Below are 8,370 nucleotides of genomic sequence, written 5' to 3'. Positions count from 1 at the left end.
AGGCCATCTGGGTGCATGGGTCATCCTGGGACATCTGGTCGTGCAGCCAGGTGACCAGATGTCCTAGGATGACCCATGCACCCAGATGGCCTTGGAGGGTGCCGTACCCAGTCGCCCTTGCAGTCCGGCCGAGGGTGGGCAGTCGCTCCAAGGCAGCTGCTTAGGAGGCTCCTGCCACTGGGCTGCTGCTGCTTGCCTCCCTGCTTGACTTCCAAAGGAGCAGCGGGAAGGGGACGCCCGGCTGGCCCAGGCCATCTGGTCACCCTGCCGACCCATGCAGGATGATGGCCCCCGTCCCCGCAGCCCGGTATGGCCTGGGAGGGTGCCGTACCCAGTCACCCTTGCAGTCTGGCTGTGGGTGGACAGGCACTCCAAGGCAGCTGCTCAGGAGGCTCCTTCCCCAGGGCTGCTGCTGCTTGCCTCCCTGCTCGACTTGCCCAGGAGCAGCAGGAAGGGGATGCCCGGCCAGCCCAGGCCATCTGGTCACCCTGCTGACCCGTGACCGATGGTGGCATTGTTTGTGTGATTTTGTGATATAATGATTCTGGGTCTGATGGGTTGAACCCTGAAAAGTATGCAAACTTCTGTGCCACTGATGGTAAGTGTTAACAGTGCATGGTAAAATTGCTCTATGCAACAAGTTATTACCATAATAGTGATAACAAAAAACACGCTGTGATAGTCAGTGGTATATTCATACAATTTCCTGTAAGAAAATGCAGCAGACTGTTCTAAATCTGTAAGCATAATATTTACAGTTGCAATGTCCCAATCATCAGAGAGTATACTGGGGTTAATAAAATCATTGATTGATTGATTGATGTGAAACTTATATAGTGCAGCTATCGCCCTACGGGCATCCTGGCGCTTTTGACTGAGGGTCAGCATCAGAAGGTGACAAAGGGAGTGTCAAGGGAAACCTGTCTAGATTAAGCTTTAGGATATAACCAGGTCTTAAGTCCCTTGCGAAATTCAAGTAAGGAATTACACTGTCGCAAGTTCGCAGGGAGCTTGTTCTACATGCCGGAGGCTACTGTGCTGAAGACTCTTCCACCTACCCTAGTGCGCTTATATCTCGGAACCACCAGTAGACCAGCTATAGAAGAGCGAAGTTGCCTACTTGGTAGGTAGCGAGCGAACTTATCCTGTAGAGGGGCTGGACCCAGTCCATGTACTGCTCTAAAAGTTAGGCACAAGGACTTAAAAACGACCCTTTCCCTCACAGGGAGCCAGTGTAAGTCCCTTAGTGCTCTGGCAGACGAGGAGCAGCGTCGCCTATCAAGCACTAGCTTGGCTGTGGCTGACTGAATCCTCAGCAATCCTTGGAGGATATACTGCGGAGCCCCCAGATAAAGGGAGTTGCAGTAATCAAGTCTGGTTAATACCGTGCTGCGTACCACTGTAGCTCGCGACTCCCTAGGGAGCAGAGGTAGAATACTCCGAAGCAGCCGCAGCAGGGCAAAGCAGACATTGGCAGTCTTGCTTGCCTGGGATACCATCTGGAGGTCGTCGTCGATGATCACCCCAAGATTACGAACCTTCCTGACTGGTATGAGGGGTCCTTCCTCCGGTGTGAGACAGAATTCAGAAGGGAGGTGTTTGGGGATCCTGAATGGCGAACAGAAGACCACCTCAGTTTTACCGCTATTAAACTGGAGAGAGTTCCTTCTGAGCCAATCCGTAGTCTGGTTCATGCATTGATGAAAGCGGTCCATGGATAGTGCATCATCCCCTTCTAAAGAGAAGGCCAACTGCGTGTCGTCAGCGTAGTTCACCAAGCTGACTCCGAAAGATTTAATTAACGGGAACAGGGGCCGCAGATAGATGTTAAAAAGGATGGGACTAATTGCGGACCCCTGCGGCACCCCGTACGCAACTGGAGACCTGCTAGAGGAGAACGGTGCCAAGGTAACTACCTGCTGTCTGTCTTCTAGGTAGGATTGAAACCATTGCAGCGCTCTACCCTTCACACCTATCTGCCTCAGCCTCTCTAACAGGACTGGGTGGCTCACCGTATCAAATGCTGCCGACATATCGAGGAGCACTAAGATCATGGCATTCCCGTTGTCGGCACGCATTCGAAGGTGGTCCAGCATAGTGGTTAACGCTGTTTCGGTTCCGTGGCCAGGACGAAACCAAACTGATCCCTATCTAGCAGAAGGTTCTCCTCCAGAAACTGAGACAGAGTCTTACTTACAGACTTTTCCAGTATTTTCACCGGGTATGGCAAAAGAGAAATGGGCCTGAAGTTAGCTGGCACCAGAGGGTCCAGGTTCGGCTTTTTTATCAGTGGGGTTACCACTGCTAATTTCCAGCAACCTGGAAAAGATCCAGCCATCAGGGATTGATTACAGATCATCCTTAACCAAGGAAAAGTGTTACGTCCGTAAAGCTTCCATATCTTATGGGGAAGAGGATCTAGGGGAGAGCCAGACGACACACTTTCTGTCAGGTTATCAAAAACTTCATGGGAAAAAGGTTGAATGCTGTCCAAGACAGCAGTCAGTTTTAGATCTCCGTCAGCTGGGCTAATTGTTTCCTCAGGACCATCCTGGATGTTGTCCTGCAAATTGTTTACAATGTTAGAGATCTTTTCCTGAAAAAAGGAGGCGATTTCACTACACAAAGTTTGCGAGGGGGCAACTCTATTGTTCATTCAGTCCGGGTTGGAAAGGTCTCGAACGATCTTGAAGAGGGCTTTGGACCCATTGGAAGCCTGTGTAATGGAGTTAGCATAACAATCTGCCTTAGATCTCAGAATGAGGGTTTTATATTGCAGTTGTACTTGTCTTAGATCTTTTTTATCTTCCTCAGAGTAGTTTCTTCTCCATTTTCTCTCTGCTTGTCTGCGAGAGAGTCTAAGATGATGCAGCTTCTCATTATACCAGGGCGCTGATCTTTTCCTTGCCTTCTTTAAAGGCTTTATAGGGATAAAATGGTCTAATAGCTTAGTTATATGTTCCGTGAATGACCTGTAGTTATCCTCCACGGACTTATTGGGAGAGAAAAGACTGGCATCGAAAGATGTGGTTAAAGAATCAACCTTTGCCAGTTTGGCCTATTCTCTGTCCATCCTGCGAAAGTACTGCTGGCTAGGCAGATTCTTCTGGCAGGGCATCGCCATACTCAGATGGATAAAAAAGTGATCAGTCCAGTTCACGGGCATTATATTAGATACATTTGCTGTAACTGGATTGGCGAAGACCATATCTAGAATACGTCCCTTCTGATGGGTGGGGCTGGACACCAGTTGATGGAGATTCAGGGTGGAGCAAGTATACAGGAGGTCTCTCAGTTGACTGCAGAGGCCTCCGTCCTCACTGAGGTTAAAATCACCTAGAATGGCCATGTTGGTGTGGGTAAGTTTTAGATTGGTGATAGTTTCAGCGAGAAGGTGGAATTGTGTAGTCGCGCCCGGTGGCCTATAACAGAGCATCCCCGTGAGTAGATTCTCACTACGGGACTGAAGTGAAAAACCCATGATTTCTATCCCCCCAACCTCGTCAATCTGACATGGTCTGAAATCTAAAGTATCCTTGAAGATCAGACCCACTCCTCCCCCTCTGCCCGAGCTACGAGGCTTATGAAGGATTTTGTATCCGCTGGGACAGGCCCCAATCAAACCGACGGTAGACTCCGTGGTGGCCCATGTTTCTGTTATGAAGAGTACATCTAGTTCCATGTCTTCCAGGAGGTTGAACACTTCAGTAGAGTGCTTAACAAGCGAGCGACTATTAATTAGGCCGCAGGAAAGACTAGCACTTACTGACTTGTGACCCTTTGATGGATTTAGCTGTAGTAGTTGTGCTCTGCTATATATCACTCGTTCTGACTGGCAGTTTGGCCGAGTAGCATTGCTGGCGCTGGAAGCGTCCGGGGCGCGGACGGGCGCAGACGGGCTTGCCTCCGGCACGCCTCCGGCGCGCGCGCTGCGTGCTTGCATCGGTCGACTTTAAGTAGGTGATCGGCGAGAATTCCCCAACCGCTAGAGCGCCTGCCAAAATGGCGGCTGGTAGTGGCACAGTAGCAGATTAACACACCCAAGATGGCGGTACTGGGAGGAACAGAAGGTCGTCACGCTAAAGCAGCGTGTGCAGAATATTTTTATGGTGCGGGTAAGTGAAACAGCACTGTGAGTCACGAAATTTAGGTACACTTTCAATATTTAAAAGACAATTTTGACAGGAATAGGACAAATAAAAACAGCACCACGCGGCACCCTGACTTTAAACAGTATTCACAGCACACAATCACTCGCTCTGTCTCTCGATGATAGCCTCAGTCAATTAGGCTTGCATCGGGCGACTTTAAGTAGGTGATCGACGAGAATTCCCCAACCGCTAGAGCGCCTCCCAAATTCAAATACATTTTAAACAAATGTGGAATCTTTAAATGTTCAGTGGGGCCATATACATCATTATCAGTAGAGGTGGGCAGAAAACTCAGCTCTGCCAGAGGAGGGGGTAAAGCCAGCCACCCCTACTCCCTGGCCCGGTCCCTGCTTCTGAAAGTAGCCAGGCTGGGGAGAGCCTCCCCGGGCCCCGGTAAACCCCTTTCCCCAGCTCCCGGACCCTCAGCTGGCTTGCAGGATGGGGGCTCCCACATGCTGGGGCCCACCAGACGGAGTGTGAGCCCGGGCCCGGTCCCAGCTTTCGAACCCCTGCCGGCTGGGTAGAGCCTCCCCGGGCCTCAGTGGACCCCCTGCCCCAGCGCCCGGACCCTCTGCTAGCTTGAGGGACAGGGGGCTGCTGCTCCTAGGGCCCACCGAATGGAGCACGAGCCCCAGGCCCGGTCCCAGATTCTGAACACTAGCCAGGCCGGGGAGAGCCTCCCTGGGCCCTGTGGACCCCCGTTCCCAGCCCCGGACCCTCTGCTGGCTTGCAGGACAAGGGTCTCCCACATCTCGGGGCCCGCTAGACAGAGCACAAGCCCCGGGCCCGGTCACAGCTTCCAAACCCTAGCCTGTCCAGGGAGAACCTCCCCGGGCCCCGGTGGACCCCCGTCCCCAGTGCCAGGACCCTCGGTTGCCTTGCAGGAAGCGGGGCTCCCGTACCCTGGGACCCTGGCATGGAGCACAAGCCCCGGGCCTGGTCCCAGCTTCTAAACCCTAGCCAGGCCGGGAAAATCCCCATCCCCAGCGCACGGACTCTCATCTGGTTTGCAGGATGGGGCTCCCGCACCCTGGGACAGAGCATAAGGCCTGGCCCAGGTCACAGCTTCTGAACCCTAGCAAGGCCAGAGAGAGCACCCGGACCATCAGCTGAGTTGCAGGACGGGGGCTCCCGCACCCTGGGACGGAGCACAAGAACCGGGCACTGTCCCAGCTTCCAAACCCTAGCCAGGCTGGGGAGAGCCTCTCCGGGTCCCGGTGGACACCCGTCCCCAGCGCTCGGACCCTCGGCTGGCTTGCAGGATGGGGGGCTTCTGCACCCTGGAAACGTGGACAGAGCATGAGCCCTGGGTCCGGTCCCAGCTTCCGAACCCTAGCCAGGCTGGGGAGAGCCTCCCCGGGCCCTGGTGGACCCCCGTCCCCCATGCCTGGACCCTTGGCTGGCTTGCGGGATGGGGGGCTCCCACAGCCTGGGACGGAGCACCAGCCCCGGGCCTGGTCACAGCTTCCGGACTGCAAGGGCGACTTGGTACGGCACCCTCCCAGGCCATCTGGGTGCACGGGTCGTCCTAGGCCATCTGGTCGTGCAGCCAGGCGACCAGATGGCCTAGGATGACCCATGCACCCAGATGGCCTTGGAGGGTGCCGTACCCAGTCGCCCTTGCAGTCCGGCCGAGGGTGGACAGACACTCCAAGGCAGCTGCTTAGGAGGCTCCTGCCACTGGGCTGCTGCTGCTTGCCTCCCTGCTTGACTTCCAAAGGAGCAGTGGAAAGGGGACGCCCGGCTGGCCCAGGCCATCTGGTCACCCTGCCGACCCATGCAGGATGGTAGCCCCCGTCCCCGCACCCCGGTATGGCCTGGGAGGGTGCCGTACCCAGTCACCCTTGCAGTCTGGCTGAGGGTGGACAGGCACTCCAAGGCAGCTGCTCGGGAGGCTCCCTCCCCGGGGCTGCTGCTGCTTGCCTCCCTGCTTGACTTGCCCGGGAGCAGCAGGAAAGGGATGCCCGGCTGGCCCAGGCCATCTGGTCACCCTGCTGACCCGTGAGGGATGGTGGCCCCCGTCCCCGTGCCCCAGTAGGGCAGGGATGGGAGGGGGAGGTCCCGATGCAGGTAGGCACGTGGTAGAGGTGGCCTCCCGGAGGCTTGTGTTACCCCTTCCATGCCCCTCCTGCCAACCTGGCAGCAGAGGGACCCACCCCTGGGTGGGGTAGAGGAGGGCGTCCATGGGAGCCCACGCACAGAGAGACAAAAGATTGGCTCAGAGGATGACTTTCAGTAGATTGCAGCGAGATAGCTGCTCTGCTACTTACGAAACCCTGACACAGAATACAGTCACCTACGAATGATTTAGCACTGGGTGCCCCAGAAACATGCAGTGCAACAAGGGCGATGGAGGCAGCCCCCTTCCGTCTGCGCTCCATTCTCCAAGTGAGCAGCTCTACGCACAGGCTCCCCGAGAGAAGCTGGTTATCCCAGGCGAACCGAGGATCCATGGCACTGCAGTATCGTTGCAGTTTAAGGGAGATTCTGACTTAGAGGCGTTCAGTCATAATCCCATAGTTAGTAGCTTCACCCTATTGGCTCCTCAGCCAAGCACATACACCAAATGTCTAAACCTGTGGTTCCTCTTGTACTGAGCAGGATTACTATTGCAACAACACATCATCAGTAGGGTAAAACTAACCAGTCTCACAACGGTCTAAACCCCGCTCACATTCCCTATTAGTGGGTGAACAATCCAACGCTTGGTGAATTCTGCTTCACAATGATAGGAAGAGCTGACATCGAAGGATCAAAAAGAGATGTCGCTATGAACGCTTGGCCGCCACAAGCCAGTTATCCCTGTGGTAACTTTTCTGACACGTCCTACTTGAAACCCAAAAAGTCAGAAGGATTGTGAGGCCCCGCTTTCATGGCCTGTATTCATACAGAAAATCGAGATCAAGCAAGCTTTTGCCCTTCTGCTCCGTGGGAGGTTTCTGTCCTCCCTGAGCTCACTTTAGAACACCTGCGTTATCTTTTGACAGGTGTACCGCCCCAGTCAAACTCCCCACCTGCCACTGTTACCGGAGCTGGTCATTCCCGGTGGGCGCTGGGCGCTTAGAGCAAGAAGCGAGAGCCCCACGGGACTCGGCCCCTACATCACCGGGTAGGTGAACAAACAATAAGAGTAGTGGTATTTCACCGGCGGCCCGATGGCCTCCTACTTATCCTACACCTCTCATGTCTCTTCACAGTGCCAGACTAGAGTCAAGCTCGGCGGGGTATTCTTTCCCTGCTGATTCTGCCAAGCCCGTTCCCTTGGCTGTGGTTTCGCTAGATAGTAGATACGGACAGTGGGAATCTCGTTCATACATTCATGCACCTCACTAATTAGATGACAAGGCATTTGGCTATCTGTACCACCTCGCGGTGGCTCATTCTGGGTTATTATGCTGCCCATCAGCATCAAATTGGTTTTGCTTCCAACAATACAACATTCATTTGTTCCGGAGTACAGCCACACTGAACGCTGTCCTCACTGGAACTGGGATCATGTATAGGCCAGAGATAGTACACCTTGCAGTACTATTCCAACAATTTAAAATTGTCTACGAACCGTCCTGAGAAATTAGCATATGATTAGCTGGACATCAATAATAAATATGTGATAATTATGTGTATGTAATTATTTGAGACCTAGTCATCATTCAAGACATTTCAATAATTAAGATGTACACAATTGTATCTAAATTGTTATAAGCAGACATCTATAAAAATACACATCTACAAAATGCACATCTAACTAGAAAATGCACATCTATAAAAATCTAAAAATTCACATCTATAAAATTCACTAAATCTTGTGTCAACTATAAACTAATATGTAACTGTAAAACCACATTTAAATATTGAAGGATCAACAGTTTAAAACAATATCCTTTATACGGGTGACGTGTGCTGGGAGAAAGTGTACATCTCAGTATAAGCTTGTTATTCAGTTGTCCATGAATACTTGGCACATTTTAAGAGTGTCCATTAAAGTAATCAGGCAAACATTTTTCTTGAATGGGAATTACATTTGCAGACCTAGATCAGTCAGAACAACATCATTACATTGAGGCCAAATACCACAACATCCAACAATAAAGCCATGAAATTTTACAGTGTTGCATTTGGTGAGATCTTTGATTTGCTGTTGTCATACCTGTGCCCAAGCCAGAGTCTCTGCAGTCTCTGGACTCATTCCTGCGATGGTATAAAACGCGTCGCATCGGAA

General features: G+C 52.6%; 1 pseudogene; it reads right to left on the bottom strand.

Annotated features, from left to right (window-relative positions):
- Positions 1-6,358: 6,358 nt before the first annotated feature.
- On the bottom strand, positions 6,359-7,398 carry LOC146829799 (28S ribosomal RNA; annotated as a pseudogene).
- Positions 7,399-8,370: the final 972 nt, after the last annotated feature.

Source organism: Triturus cristatus, chromosome 5_2, assembly GCF_964204655.1.
Source record: "Triturus cristatus chromosome 5_2, aTriCri1.1, whole genome shotgun sequence".
NCBI classification, from domain to species: Eukaryota; Metazoa; Chordata; class Amphibia; order Caudata; family Salamandridae; genus Triturus; species Triturus cristatus.
The sequence above is the reverse complement of the archived record's forward strand: the minus strand, read 5'-3'. Positions and strand labels throughout refer to the sequence as shown.